Consider the following 17,151-nt stretch of genomic DNA (forward strand, 5'->3'; position numbering starts at 1 on the left):
TCGTCGCGGATGCGGGGGGCCGAAACAAGGCGGGCCCAATGCGTCTTCTTCTTCTAGCGCCTGGGATCGAGCAAGGCGGTCGATCCGGTGGCGTGCGTCGTTCTCTCCGACTCCTTCTCGGCGGCCTAGCCGGCCGCCGAGTGTCGGGTGCTCTACCGGCGGCGGGGAAGCGCGCCTCTCCCTGCGAGGAGGAGGAGGCGGACAGTCGTCCCGTCGTTCCACTGCTCGTGGGCGGCTGTCTTGGTCGTGCTCGATGGTGAGGTGTGTGCGGCTGCAGCTGGTAGCCGACTCTTTGTCTTGTCTGTCGCGGACGCCAGCTGTTGGCGTCCGGGAGGTCGCTCCTTGATCTCGGCGAGGGGGTGGGTTCTCAACCCGCTGGCCAGGTCCTTCTGCGCGGCAGCCGCGTCAATGAGCTGCTGAACGCGCTCCGTCATGTAGCGACGCTCGTCACCCTCGAGGTGATCCAGCTCATCTGCTGCCGCCTGGGCAGCTCGTATGTTCTCCGTGGGCGTGGCATAGACAGGGCGGTCTGCCCCGAACATGCTGGCGATGGCAGCGCCATGCTGCGAGACCGTGCCGCCAACAGCGCGGTCGAACTCGCGCTGGTAGGCCTCTGAGAGGTGTCTCATGGTGGCCAACTTTTTGGCGCTTTCAACGAGCAAGACGCGGCGGGCTTCCAGCGTCAGCATCTTCTGCGATGGGTGCAGAAAATTCTCGTAGCGCCGCCTCGAGCGGGTCTTGGGCGCCGCCACCAGAAGCTCCATCGTGGCTGATGACGAGCACCTCCGTGACGGTGCTGCCGCCGCTGTCGGTGCAAGGGAGAGAGTCATCAATGACCACCACGTTGGTGGGGAAGGCGTCAAGGGACGCGGTGTCGGAGTCGACAAGCATCGGGTCGGTGGGGCCGATCGACTCCAGGTCGGAGGCGGGCTCGTTGGCGATGTCGAGCTTGCCAAGAAGATCGACGAGGTAGCTCTCGGAGCTGGCTGCGCCCGCGCCTGTTGCGGGCTCGTCGGAGAGGCGGATCTCGCCAACAAGGTCAGCGAGGCCAGCCGCTGCGCAGGCAAGCTCTACGCCACGCAGCGCGTGAGCGCTAACGCCATCGGGCGTGCCGGGCTGGCTGCGCTCGCTGGGGAGGAAGTCTCGTCCTGAACAGATCTCCGGACGACGGTGCACCTAGCCCCACGGTGGGCGCCAAATGTCAGGGATGTTGTGCGACATATGCCAAAGGATGGCTTATCATGGAGGGGGCTAATAATACGTCGCCGGTGCCAGGAAACGGGATAAGGCGCAAACATGCACGCTGGCGAATCTTACCCAGGTTCGGGGCTCTGCTAGGAGATAACACCCCTACTCCTGCTCTGCAGGGTCTCCGCATGATCACTCAAGCAACAATGGTGGCTACAAGCTTCCTCCTTGAGCTGTTTCTCTAGAGGGGGAAGAAGAACAAGGCTAGCCCTAGCTTCCCCTCTCTATATGTGTGTGTGGATGAACTAGGATCTGAACCCTTTGCATGGGAGCCCTGGGGGGTTTATATAGGCCTACCCCCCAGGGGTACAAAGGTAATCTGGTCGGGTGTAGGACCCGGCTGTCAGTGTCTACGGTCGTCGGCTTCTCCGCCGGCCGCTGGGGCCCGCCGCCTGGTGGGCCCTGTTGGCTGTCTCGTTCTTGTCCGACAGGCCGCACCCGCCACTTGCGGGTCTTGCCGGCTGCTCAGCACTATAGCTGTGCTGCTAATAACACATGTTTTGTCGGGGGAGGCGTGGCTACAGTACCGCCGTCTGGCGGGCGTTCATTGTAGCCACTCCCCGTCTCTTCTGGTTTAATGGCACACAAACTCCAAGGAGAGGAGGGCCGCCTGGTTAGGGGCCGACCCCTCCTCAAGTAGACTGGTCAGGGCTCGCCGCCTTCTGGCTCCTTGCTGATAGGTAGGGCTCGCCGCCTGTGGGCCGTACCGATAGCCCGCCGTGGGAGTATGGCTCCCTCTGACAGGGGCGATGTCAGGGGCAGCATGGTAACAGTGTCATGTCGGGCGGGAGATCTCCGTCTGGTACGACACACTGTGGCCACGTTTGGCCCTGGATTCGGGGGTGGCAGGGCGTGCTGTAGCCACGCCCCGTCTCATCGTATTTATGTGGGTGTAAACTTTGAGGATGCCTAGGACCGCCTGCTAGGAGCCGGCCTCTCTGGAGGCCGCCTGCTAGGAGCCGGCCGACCTCGCGGCCGCCTGCTAGGCTATGCCGTCTCCTGGCAGCCGGCCGCTTGGACCAGCTGGCCGCAAGGAGGCGGCGCTTGGCTCTTTGAATCTTGAGGGGCGGAGCCGGCCCCGATGTCTTGAAACGCCATGGGGAGCTGATGAGGCTACCCGTGGCTAATTACTCTGACATCTAACATACTTCCTATGCATAGGCATTTTATAGTGGAATTTTTTATCAAGACAAAAAATTTCTATCATATGGAAATAGGAAGAAGGAAGCATTAGTAACTTCAACGTAAAGAGAGGTGGTTTAGTAACATGAAAATTTATACAACCATATTTTCCTCTATCATAATAATTACATGTAGGGTCATACTCAAATTCAACAATATAGCTATCATATAAAATTTTCTATTCATGATCCACATGCATAAAAGTTTTACAATCTTCCAAGATAGTGGGATTAACATCAACTAAAGTCATGACCTCTTTTAGCCCACTTTTGTCAAAATTTTCATAAGATTGAACACTCTCCAAATATGTGGGATTCTTTTTATCTAAAGTTGACACTCTTCCAAACCCTCTTTCAATATTATCACAAAAATTATCATCAATAGCATATTCATCATGAGGCTTAAATATATTTTTAAGATCATAAGAAGAATCACCCCAATCATGATCATTACAATAAGTAGTGGACATAGCAAAATTAGCATCCCCAAGCTTGGGGTTTTGCATATTATTAACACAATTAACCTTAATATAATTTATAATAACATCATTGCAATCATGCTTTTCATTCAAGAAGCTATCATGAACCACTTTATAAATTTCTTCTTTTAACACTTCATCACAATTTTCATATTCACGAATCTCAAGCAAAACTTCATAAAGATAATGTAATGGACTCAATTCACTAGCAATTGGTTCATCATAATTGGATCTTTTGAAAAGATTAGCAAGTGGATGAGGCTCCATATCAATAGATTTTTAGCAAGAGAAGATGCAAGCAAATAGAAGGCACATGGCAACACAAGCAAAGATAACAAACAAGAAAAAGGCAAACAAAAAAGGAGGCAAATATGTGTGAAGTGGGGGAGATGAAAACGAGAGGCAAATGGAAAATAATATAAATTGCAAGGAGATGAGATTTGTGATTAGGAACCTGATAGATGTGTATGATGTCTCCCCAGCAACAGCACCAGAAATTCCTTTTGATGCGGCTAGAAACTGCGTTGATATTTCCCCAAAGAGGAAGGGATGGTGCAGTACAGCTACGGTAGGTATTTCCCTCAGTTATGAAACCAAGGTATCAATCCAGTAGGAGAACCAAGCAACAGTATGTAAATGGTACCCGCACACAAAGAACAAATCCTCGCAATCCAACGCGTAAGAGGGGTTGTCAATCCCTCTTCGGTAAAAAGATAGATTAATTTGTATGATTTTGGGTAAATAGATCTCGATAAAACGTGAAATAAAATAAATAAAGAAAAAGTGCAGCAAGGTATATTTGGGGTTTTCAAAATATAGATCTGAAAATAAATAAGGCAAAAGATAGATCTGAAAGAAAATATGATAAAAGATATACCCGGGGGCCGTAGATTTCACTAGTGGCTTCTCTCAAGAAAATAGCACACGGTGGGTAAACAAATTACTGTTGGGCAATTGATAGAAGAACAAATAATTATAACGATATCCAAGGAAAAGATCAATATATAGGCATCACATCCAAGATTAGTAGACCGAAACGATTCTGTATCTACTACTACTACTCCACACATCGACCGGTCTCCATCATGCATCTAGTGTATTAAGTTCATGGAGAAACGGAGAAATGCAATAAGAACAATGACATGATGTAGACAAGATCTATTCATGTAGGAATAGATCCCATCTTGTTATCCTTAATAGCAACGATACATACGTGCCTCGCTACCCCTTCTGTCACTGGGTGAGGACACCGTAAGATAGAACCCATCACAAAGCACCTCTTCCCATTGCAAGAAAAATCGATCTAGTTGGCCTAAATAGACCAAAAGATTCGAAGAGGAAATACGAGGCTATGAATAATCATGCATATAATATTTCAAAGAAAACTCTAATAATATTCATGGATATAGATCTGATTATAAACTCGAACTTCATCGGATCCCAACAAACACACCGCAAAAAGTCATTACATCAAATAGATCTCCAAGAGACCATTGTATTGAGAATCAAAGAGAGAGAAGAAGCCATCTAGCTACTGCCTACAGACCCGTAGGTCTATGGTGAACTGCTCACGCATCATCGGAGAGGCACCAATGAGTATGATGAACCCCTTCGTGATGGTGTTAGATTGGATCTCGTGGTTCTGGAACTTGCAGCGGCTGGAATTGTGTTTCGTCGAGTCCCCTAGGGTTTCTGGAATATTTGGGAATTTATAGGGCGAAGAGGCGGTGCAGGAGACCCCTGTGGGCCCCACATCCCACCAGGGCGCACCTGGGCTCCTGGGCGCGCTCTGGTGTCTTGTGGTCCCCACAAGCCTCCCCTCTTGTCCTTTCTTGGCCCCCAAGTTGTCTTCTGGTCCAAAAAATCTCCAAAAAGTTTCGCTGCGTTTGGACTCCATTTGATAGGGATATTCCGCGAAGTAAAAAACAAGCAAAAGACAACAACTGACACTAGGCACTATGTCAATAGGTTAGTCCCAAAAAATGATATAAAGTTGCTATAACATGATTGTAAAACATCCAAGAATGATAATATAACAGCATGGAACAATAAAAAAAATTATAGATACGTTGGAGACGTATAAGTGGGTAAACAAATTACTGTTGGGAAATTGATAGAAAAGCTCATAGTTATGACGACAAGGCAATGATCATGTATATAGGCATCACGCCCGAGACAAGTAGACCAACTCCTGCCCACATCTACTACTATTACTCCACACATCGACCGCTATCCAGCATGCATCTAGAGTATTAAGTTCATAAAGAACGGAGTAACGCCTTAAGCAAGATGACATGATGTAGACAAAGTGAACCCAATTAATATGAATAAACCCCATCTTTTTATCCTTAATGGCAACAATACAAATACGCGGCATGTCCCTTTCTTTTACTGGCATTGAGCAACACAAGATCGAACCCATCACAAAAAGCACCTCTCCCATTGCAAGATAAATCAATCTAGTTGGCCAAACCTAACAATCATGCATAAAAGAGTTCAGAGAAGACTCAAATAATATTCATGAATAATCTGGCCATAAACCGACAATTCATTGGATCCCAACAAACACACCGCAAAAAAGGATTACATCGAATAGATTTCCAAGAATATCGAGGAGAACTTTGTATTGAAGATCAAAGAGAGAGAAGAAGCCATCTAGCTACTAGCTATGGACTCATAGGTCGGTGGTAAACTACTCACACATCAATGGAAGGGCAGCAAGGTTGATGTAGAGGCCCTCCGTGATCGATTCCCCCTCCGACAGAGTACTGGAAACGTTCTCTAGATGGGATCTCCAAAGAACAGAAACTTTGCGGCGGCGGAAAAAGTATTTTGGGCGGATCCCTGATGTACTAGGAATATTTGGGAATTTATAGTGCTGGAATTAGGATAAGAGGTGCCACGAGGGGCCCACAAGCTTGGGGGTGCCCCCCGGGGCGCACCTGGCAGGCTTGTCGCTCCCTTGTGATTCTTCAGGTCTTCTTATGAAGCTTCTAGGGTCCCTTTTGGTCAAAAAAATCTCAAAAATTTCCATAGCGTTTGGACTCCGTTTGGTATTAATTTTCTGAAAAGCCAAAACAAGCAAAAAAACAACAACTGGCACTAGCACTAGGTTAATAGGTCAGTCCCAAAAAATGATATATAATTGCATAATAAACATCCAAGATTGATACTATAATAGCATGGAATAAAAAAAAATTATAGATACATTGGAGACGTATCACTTACCTTAGGCCCGATCAATCTCCTTGTTCATCAGATCGTGGTCCTCTTGGATCGCACCAACTTGCGGTTCAGCTCTGCCAACTCCTCGGAGTTAGAGTTCGGAGCCGAAGCTGAGGCCTGTAGCATGAAGGGTTATCTGTCTCCCATGGCGATTTCGATCCTCTGGTCGGCTTTTTTAATCCAACCGGGGACTCGGAGGCTACTGCATATTCACTCTCTAGATACATAATGCAAGACGACCCCCAAGTCAGTTTATTAAGACTAACTGAGGGATTGGGGGCTACTATTTATTATGCTCCTATATGCATTTACAGTTTATTTTTTCATAAAGTCTTCGGACAGTCCTTGTAGGCCATGTCCGTAAAAGGCTGGGTAGGTTAAGTGTCAAACTAAGAACCTATAAATCAAAAATATAGCAAACAAGGATGTGTGTAGCATATCTCAAAACCTTTGAAAATGCCTTTGAAAGCCTCATGGATTCCGATCTCTGCGGACCAGAAGTAGTTTAGCACCGTGCCAATGAGGGCACGATGCTCTTACATGATGGAGGAGCTCATTAAAGCCGCCTCCATATCCTCGGGCCACACCTTGTAGACCTGCCCTGAGACAGGAGGGATGGGCAGAGGCACCTCTGATCCACCCCCCATGGAGATAGGGATGGAGGTCTGATGTCAAATACACAACTTGTTCTTGTAGACTCGTGTTGGTCCTCCAAGCGCAGAGTTTTGTAGGACAGTAGCAAATTTCCCTCAAGTGGATGACCTAAGGTTTATCAATCCATGGGAGGTGTAGGATGAAGATGGTCACTCTCAAACAACCCTGCAACAAAATAACAAAGAGTCTCTTGTGTCCCCAACACACCAAATACAATGGTAATTTTTACATGTGGACTAGTTCGGTGAAGAGATGGTGACACAAGTGTAGTAATGATAGTAGATATTGATTTTTGTAATAGTAACAATAAAAAACAGCAAGTATCAAGTAGCAAAAGTGAGCACAAACGGTATTGCAATGCTTGAAAATGAGGCCTAGGGTCCGTACTTTCGCTAGTGCAATCTCTCAACAATGCTAATATAATTGGATCATATAACCATCCCTCAACGTGCGATGAAGAATCACTCCAAAGTTCTTATCTAGCGGACAACATAAGAAGAAACTGTTTGTAGGGTACGAAACCACCTCAAAGCTATTCTTTTCGATCAATCTATCCTAGAGTTTGTACTAAAATAACACCAAGCTATTCTTTCCGATCGATCTAACCAAGAGTTCATACTAAAATAACACGATATGATATACATCAACCAACTCTAATGTCACCTAGATACTCCAATGTCACCACGAATATCCGTTAGTTGATTATACGATATGCATCAAACAATTTCAGATTCATAATACTCAATCCAACACAAAGAACCTCAAAGAGTGCCCCAAGATTTCTACCGGAGAAACAAAGACGAGAACGTGCATCAACCCCTATGCATAGATTACCCCAATGTGACCTCGGGAATCCGTGAGTTGAGTGCCAAAAGACATATCAAGTGAATCAATATGATAACCCATTGTCACCACTGGTATTCATAGCAAGACATACATCAAGTGTTCTCAAATCCATAAAAGTATTCAATCCGATAAATCGAAATCTCAAAGGAAAAACTCAATTCACAATAAGATAGAGAGGGGAAAACACCATATGATCCAACTATATTAACAAAGCCCGCGATACATCAAGATCATGACATCTCAAGAACACAAGAGAGAGAGAGAGATTAAACACATAGCTACTGGTACAAACCCTCAGCCCTGAGGGTGGACTACTCCTTCCTCATCATGGTGGCCGCCGGGATGATCAAGATGGCCATCGGTGATGATTTCCCCCTCCGGCAGGGTGCCAGAACGGGGTCTAGATTGGTTTTTTGTGGCTACAGAGGCTTGCGGCGGCGGAACTTCTGATTTAGGGTTATTCCTGATGGTTTCTCTATTTATAGGATTTTTCAGCGTTGGAATCACGCGAAGATGGGCCTCGAGGTGGGCACAACCTACCTGGCCGTCCCTGGGCCTCCTGGCGCACCCAGGTGTCTTGTGCACACCTCCTTCACCTTCTGGTCCTCCCACGAAGCTTCTAGTGCCTCTTTTGTCCAAAAAAATCGTCAAAAAGTTTAGTTGCATTTGGAGGACTTTTATTTCTGCACAAAAAACAAGACCACGGTAGTTCTGCTGAAAACAGCGCCAGTCCGGGTTAGTTCCATGCAAATCATACCAAAACCATATAAAATTGTTGTAAACATGGCATGAATACTTCATAAATTATAGATACGTTGGAGACGTATCAAGATCTCCAGCTGTCGTGATGGCCCCGGAGTAGCCTGAGGCGATGACTCGGGTTGGCTGAGCCCACCTCCTTTGACTAAAGGGACTGCATCCCCTTGGTCCTCGGCGGCCGAGGTTTGGACCTCGGCCGTAGAATCTTTGATGCCGGCCCTCGTGTTGTCGATGGAAGGGGCTTGGTGCGATGTCGCCTCCCGTAGCTCATCGCGAGCAGGCGAAGGTACGATTAGCTCGGTGGTTCCATCCTCCATGACGGGCAGAGGGATCCCGTCCTCCGAGGTCTTGTCGCTGATAAAGGCGTGTTATGGGCTATAAAAATAAGCAAGGAGTCACGTATCAAAAGATGCGTACATAAAAAGCATTAAGCACGTTCGGTCGAGAATACCTCCGAGGCGCCGGCTTCGTCCTGCGCGGCGATAGGAGGTCGTCATCTAAAGAATCAGAGAGCGTGACCTGGTCGGGGGCGGCCTGTTGGTCGGGTGGTTAGCCTAGGCCTTGTGTAGTTTCCTGCGGGCCTGAGGATGCTCCTCCTCCTCCTTAGTGTCTTCAGACGCCACCCTCTTCCTTTTTGGGGAAGGTACTCCTTCCCCCTCATCCTCCTCTTCCTCCTGCTTTTCCTCTCCCTCCTCGTGGGTGGAGGAGGCATGGGTGTCTTTGAACCAGTCCTCCGAAGGATCTCGGATGCGCAGGCCGCCCCTCCCCTTCGGTCGCCTATGCTGCTTGATCGGGACCACATATGGTTCCTCGGCCAAGAGTGCCTCGAGCTGAGGAAATCGGACCTCCTCAGGCAGCGGCGTCGGGTAATTTATTTGTTGTGCCTTAGGGATCCATTTCCGGGGAAGGAATAATTGACTTGATCATTCTGATGGAGGGATCTGTAAAGAAAAGAAAAGACAAACATAAACTGGAGGCCGCGGTTACCTCATGGGCATCGTGTTCAACGTCGAGGCCGCGCTCCGCCCCTTCCTCAGGGAACTTATTCTTGGACGGCTTGATGAGCACCGTACACATCCCGGCTAGGTCAGTACGGAAAAAATGCCGCACTGTAGGCGCATGCTCGGGCGTGTAGGCCCACATTGGGCTTGCCCGAAGCTGTGGAGTGGAAGGATGCGGGGTGCTGGAGCATGACGTCGACCACATCCACCAATTTTATCTTCTTCGTGTCTGCCATGGAGTTGATCCTCTTCTGCAGTAGGGGCACCTCCTCGGGGTTGCCCCAATCCAGGCCCTTCCTCATCCATGAGATGAGCCTCCTCGGGGGGTTAGCCGAGAACGCTTGGAACCCGTCCTGGCCTTCGGCGAGCGGCTCCATGATGTGGAACCACTCCCATTGCCACTCCTTGATTGTCTCCATGAAGGTGCCTTCCAGCTAGGTCACCTTCTGGAGCTTGCTGATGCTTGATACGTCTCGAACGTATCTATAATTTTTTATTGTTCCACGCTATTATATTATTAATCTTGGATGTTTTATATGCACTATTATGCTATTTTATATCATTTTTTGGGACTAACCTATTAACCTAGTGCCAGTGCCAGTTGATGTTTTTCCTTGTTTTTGCCTTTACAAAAAATCAATACCAAACAGAACAAAACTTTTTGATGATTTTTCTTGGACCACAAGACACCTTGGAAGCTTCGGGAGGAGGCTAGAAGAGCCATGAGGAGACGAAAATCTTAGTGGGGCGCCATAGGGGGGAGCCTCCCAAGCTTCTGGGCCCCCTGTTGCTCCTCCAGCCTAATTCTTCTTCTATAAACACCCAAATATTCCCTGTAGACCAGAGGGCACACCAAAACTACTTTTCCCCTCCCGCAAGTTTCTATCTTCGTGAGATCCCATCTGGGTACCTTTTCCAGTACTCTGCTGGAGGGGGATTCGATCACGGAGGGCTTCTACATCAACCTTGCTGCCCTTCCGATGATGTGTGAGTAGGTTACCACAGACCTATGGGTCCATAGCTAGTAGCTAGATGGCTTCTTCTCTCTCTTTGATCTTCAATACAATGTTCTTGGAGATATATTCGATGTAATCTTCTTTTGCGGTGCGTTTGTTGAGATCCGATGAATTGTGGGTTTGTGATCAGATTATCTATGAATATTATTTGACTCTTCTCTGAACTCTTTTATGCATGATTAAGATAGCTTTGTATTTCTTTCCGATCTATTGATTTGGTTTGGCCAACTAGATTGATTTTTCTTGCAATGAGAGAGGTGCTTTGTAGTGGGTTCAATCTTGTGGTGCCTATTCCCAGTGACAGAAAGGGACATGACACGTATTTGTATTATTGCCATTAAGGATAGAAGGATGTGTTTTTTCATATTGATTGGATATTCTACATCATGTCATCTTGCTTTAGGCGTTACTCCATTTTTGTTAACTTAATACACTAGATGCATGCCGGATAGTGGTCGATGTGTGGAGTAATAGTAGTAGATGCAGGCAGGAGTTGGTCTACTTGTCACAGACGTGATGCCTATATACATGATCATTGCCTTGGACATCGTCATAACTATACGCTTTTCTATCAATTGCTCCACAGTAATTTGTTTACCCATCGTATGCTTTCTTTGAAGAGAGAAACCTCTAGTGAAAACTATGGCCCCTGGGTCTATCATATATCATTGTTTTAGATCTACAAAACTAAAAACACAAAAATACCTTGCTGCAATTTATTTACTTCTATCTTATTTTTCTCTTTACTTATCTTTTATATCTATCACTATCGGGTCTCATACTTGCAAGTAACCGTAAAGGGATTGGCAACCCCTTTATCGCGTTGGGTGCAAGTATTTGTTTGTTTGTGTAGGTGCAATCATTGGTGACTTGTGTGTTCCTCCTACTGGATTGATACCTTGGTTCTCAACTGAGGGAAATACTTATCTCTACTTTGCTGCATCACCCTTTCCTCTTCAAGGGAAAAACCAATGCAAGCTCAAGAAGTAGCAATCATGGCCACTCCGCATTCCGCCAGATTGGTGCCGCTACTTTTTGCCTTTATGACGAACGTCTTCAACCATAGGCCGAAGTGCGGCTCGACGCGGAGGAAGGCCTCGCTGACGGTGATAAATGCCGCAAGGTGAAGGATGGAATTTGAGGCCAGATGGTGAAAATCTAGCCTGTAGTAGAAAAGAACCCCATGCACGAAGGGGTGCATGGGGAACCCAGACATCGAACAAGGTGGGGAAGGAAGATTACCCTCTCTCCTGGCTTGGGAGTAGGGATTCGCTGGTTGGGCTCTAGGGCCCGACAGACAGTGTCTATGGGGATGTACCATGCGGTTTGAAGCTCCTGGATGACGCCCTCCATGATGATGGAGGCCGCCCACTGGCCCTTCAGGTTGGCGTTGGCCATTGCTGGAAAAGGGTCAGCGAGCACTGGAGAGGGCTTGCGGAAGCTTTGGGAATGGATCTGGGGTGCTGGAGCTCTGGAGGCTGTGCACGATGGTGACGGAATGGGTGCGTGGGGAAAGTAGTATTACTGTCACTTGCCTTCACGGGTCGGTGAAAGACCAAGGGTCCACTTTACCCTGAAGGATTAATCGCCATGTTCCGGCCTTGGCGAAGTTATATGCGCGTGGGATGAAAAAAAATCTTTGATGATAGCCCCCCCGCCCCGCCCCCTCGAAAATACGGGGCACGATCTCTGCCTTGATAAGACGTGCCAATGTGAGAGCCGCCTCGGGCCGCGATTCGAGTAACATTAACTGACTAATTTTGGTATAGGTGGCGACGCTTTGGTAAAGTTGTCAGGCTATAAGTACTGTTCACACCTACGCGGCGGGCCTTCGAGGCTAAGCTCTCTAAAAGACTTCGGTTGACAAAACAAGGCTCTTGAAGCATGTGGTCATTGTACGGCCCCGTTAGAGGGATAACTCAGAGAATTGCCTTGAACAAAGAAGGCCATGGGTTCGCATAAACGATCACCGAGAGAGAAGAACTTTCCTATCAAGCCGAAGACTTGGGAACCGAGGAAAATTGTGGACTCCGGCTTCGAAGATCAGTTCAGGGGCTACTGATGGTGTCCTGGACTAACGAGTACCAACCTATTTGGCGCGCAGTCCACGGGCGGGGTTTATGGCCCACCGATCTCACAAGGAAGGACTCCGAAAGCCTCGAACCTTGGCGTGATTATGATGGACTCTGCCGAAGACTTGACGTGTACCCCAAGGATTGCTTCGGCTATTGGCATGTATTTCCCTAGTTGGCAACCGACCATGTGTAACCCTAGATACCCCCAGTACCTATATAAGCTAAGGGGTTTTAGTCTTTAGAGGCACGATCACATTTACTCACCTTAGGGTTAGAACACAACATACGATCTCGAGGTAGATCAGGCCTGTACTTTGCACATCATCGTCAATACAATCAAAGCAGGACATAGGGTTCTACCTCTTCGAGAGGGCCCGAACTTGGGTAAACATTGACTCCTTCATCTCCTATTACCCATCGATCCGATATCCACAGTTCGGGCCCCCCTACCAGAGATCCGCCGATTCTAGTACCGACATAGGGGCTTCGAAACTGTCATGGGTTCACCGTCGAGAGCGTGACGATAAAAAACCCTATTCGGTGCTAATGTGTATGAATGTCGTGCAAACGCACCCTTGGGCTGACCTATGTTGTTGGGTTTCAGTTTGTCACTCTTGTTACATTTTTATTTATTATTTTCATCATCTTTTTTAGCTTATATTCTTTATTTGATTATATGTTTCTTGTGTTTCCATCATTTTGGCTGAATACTTGAACATTCTCTGAAAGCCGCATGAGCATGTCGAGTCTTTTTTTTGCGGGACAAAGTTGTGACCTATTCATAATCAATTATGGAGGTACACAGAACACTAGAGGTAATAATAATTACAACCATGTTCTTGGACCACCTAACAACGACAGTCGGGAAGTCGTCGTGCTATGACCTCATATGAGGAGTGCCTGAGCAGCAACCATCACCAATGAAGGTATTCATAGACCAGAAGGATCAAACATGTAAACACACGAATGATGACCGGATCCAAACAGATACATGGAAGACCAACACCGATTGAATCCCACGAGGTCCGACGGAGACACACCTCCGACAACGCTAGATGCACTATTGGGTCAGGGATCGAATCTAACAAGAATTAGAGCGAGGTCCCTCCCGTCGGCGGGGGCCGAGGTCCTTCACACCTCCAAGGAATAAAGACCATCAGAAGCGGTGGAGAACAGCGGCGACGCCGACGGAAGGAGGAGGAGAAACCTAATTCACTCGGAGTCTTTTCTTGGGGAGGAGTATATTTATACGTCTATGAGCAATGTTTCAAAACTGTGTAAACCTTTTTAAATATGTAAATATTTTTTTATATAAAAACATAGTTTTCAAAAACAATATGAACATATTTTTTATTACATCTATATGAACATTTCAATTGTGATACTTGAACATTTTTAAAGTTTTACATTTTCTAATATATAAAATTCTTTTTACAACATTTTTAAAATGTATCTCTGAAGTGTATTTCTTAACACACGTAAAAAAGTAAAGTTATTGGGTTGCCTGTGAATCGGTCCTATATTAATTTTAGTTTGCTAACCACACGTCCCATGCAGTTCCTGTGAATCGGTCCTAAAGGGGGAGGATGTGGAGAGCAGCTTTTTGTAGACCAGGCTCCTGGTAGTCCGACATTTTCAAAAATCTGAAATTGCTATTTGTAAGTTTTCAAAAAATGATTTTTTGCACGGATACGTGTAGGGGTTCTTCACATGTCTGTAGAGTTTCAGTGAACAATAAGTTGACTTGTAGCCTGCGCAATAAATACAAAATACTGGCGGAAAAACAACAATAGAAACGCCCATTTCTATACACATATTTATCTTTTTGCGAATGGGGAGCTCCTATTCCCCGAGCAGTGCGCTGTAAAGGGAGCAAACTCATAACTCCTCGCACACTGTGAGCTGACTTAGTGGAGGGGGGAGGGGGGCGGGGGTCCCTTTCGTTCTTCATTTTTTTTTGTTTCTGTCCTTTTTTCTGCTTTTCCTATTTTAAAAAGAAATTTAAGAAAATATTTACAAATATGAAAGATCAAACTTAAAAAACATTTGTGAATTTGATTTTCTTATGAATTAAAAAATATTCTTGGTTTCAAAATGGTCATAATTTTTCAAAATATCAGTGTATTTCAATAAAAGTTTGCCAAGACATCAAAAGTTCGCAAATTCAATTTTTTTTTGTGATTCAGAAAAAGTTCATGATTTCTAAAAATGTTCACGATTTTAAAATTTGAATCTGAAAATGTTTGAAACTTAACAGAAACCATGGAATCAAAAAATATTTGCGAATATTTTTTTCATGAATTCGAAAATTCTTTGCAAATTCAAGCGTGTTCCAGATTTCAAAAAATGATCACGAATTTATGAAATTGTCTGTGAAATAAAAAATTGTTTGTGAATTGCAAATTCAAACATTGTTAGTCATTTCAAAAAACTATTAGTAAATTTAAAAAATGTCCTGGGTTTTAAAAAAGTTCCAAATTAAAAAATTCTTCATGATTTCGACACTAGTTTGTGACTTCAAAAATTGTTCACGAATTCAAAAATATTCACCCATACAAAATTGTTCAAGTAGTTGAAATTTTTTCATGATTTAATTGTCCATGAATTCAAAAAATGTCCATGGTTCTGGAAAATGTTCAAGAATCGCAATCCCAAAAATTGTCCACCAATTATAAAATTTAGTGAATACAATAATGTTCAACATTTTAAAATTTTAAATTATTTTAAAAAATATTCAGAAATTCGAGAAATGTTTCTGACTACGGAAAAGCTTCAAGAATTGAAAATATGATCAAGATTTCAAAATTTGTTTGTGAAATGAAATGAAAAATGGAAAGAAAAGAAGACTGGAGAAAGCCAAGAAAGAAACAAAAACAAACTGGGGGAAAACAAAGGAAAAAAGGAAGGAAAAGCAAAAATCTAGTGAAAACCGAGGAAAAAAATGAAGAAAACCTGTGAAAAACAAACTTAAACAGAAAAGAAAATAGTGAGGAAACAAAGCAACCTCGAAAAAAATAAAAAAGGGAAAAAACTTGCTGAAGGACGAAACCTAGCAAGTCCTATGGCCTATTTGGTTAGCTGCATTTCACCCAGCCAAGCCCGTGGGGTGCAGGTTCAGGCCGTTTGGTTGCCTGGGCTGCATCAAAATCCTGGCCCACACGAACTTCAAAGCACTTTGGGCAGACTAAGTAGGAACGGCCTAATCAGTCGTTTTCCCGGAGTCAGGCCCGTGTGAGCCCCACATGCATAGTTGCATGTTCACCCCTCACAAGCAACTTGGCGCTACCACAACATAGTTGCATGTCCAGCCTCGACACGTAATTTTCCCCATCCTCACCGAGTTGCATGCCCACCATTAACAAGAATTGAGATTTTTTTTTATTTAATTTTTGGGGAGGGCGCTAAAAACAGTTTTGGATGACAACGCTAACGCGTTTTTTTTTCGAATTACCAGCACATTTCACCTTTTTTTTTTGGTAATTTTGTTGGAAAAAACACTATCAGCACTACATTTTCCAACAGCTAGCTCTCTCTCTCTCTCTCTCTCTCTCTCTCTCTCTATTTGATTTCCCTTTTCTACTTTTTCAAAATTCTTCAAGTTAAAGGGTACTATGCGACCGCAACCAGGGGGTGGGTGTGGGCGAACGAGTTTGAGTTAGAAAGTGATGGCCCGGAGGGAAGGGGTAGAGTTGGTTCCTTTTCTTTGTCATTTTCTTGTATTTGTTTGCCACACAAGAACAATATACTAATATGACATTGCAGGGAAAAATGTCTTTTTCAGTGCGTTTATGTAAAAAACACCACGACCAGTTGCATGTCCACCCTTCGACATGCAACCGCAAGCGTCGCAACCCACTTGCGTCAGCTCTTGTCGTTTAGCTTCCTCTCTCCTCTCTCATCTTGTCTCTCCGTACACGGCGCCAGAACACGACACACATAATATATAGTTGCAAGGGATACAACGCGACTGCTTATGCTAAGGTGGCCAATTCAACCTTTTTTATATACGATAAGCATTTATTAAACAACACTAAACATATTTTAAATGCATGCCAAATATAATTTTAATACAAGCTGATAGTTATAAATATAAGTAAAACATCTTTAAATAAGTGATGACCATTTTTTTAACAATGATAAACAATTTCAAATGCTTGTCGAACATTTTTAAAATAAGTGATAAACATTTTTTAACTAACATCAAACTTTTTCCAATGCATGAGGACATTTTTAAATACTCGGTGGACAATTTAGACTACAAGCTGAACATTTTTTATAACTAATCTTGAACAACATGTTGAAGTCATGATGAATATTTTTAAATACAAGATATACATTAAATTTCTGAGCTATTTTTAGTTGTATGGATTTTTTAAATCTGGTACACAACACAGACGTTTTGTGGAACAACCCATGATGTGCTATCAAAAGAAAACAACAATCAGCTCAAAAAGAAGGAACAAATATAACTGCAAAAAATGTTCAGACTTTTTACAAGCCTTTTACTGGTGGGCCCAGACTCCATCCGGTGAACGGTTTTCGTTTTGTGCAACAACAAACAAAGCCCAGCCACAAGGGAGACAATGAATTTGCCTATAACATCACTTGGATGTGACATAATTATGTCACATCTAAACAAGGCTTAGGCCCCTCAAAAAGAATGAGGC

Source organism: Triticum aestivum, chromosome 1D, assembly GCF_018294505.1.
Source record: "Triticum aestivum cultivar Chinese Spring chromosome 1D, IWGSC CS RefSeq v2.1, whole genome shotgun sequence".
Lineage (NCBI taxonomy): Eukaryota > Viridiplantae > Streptophyta > Magnoliopsida > Poales > Poaceae > Triticum > Triticum aestivum.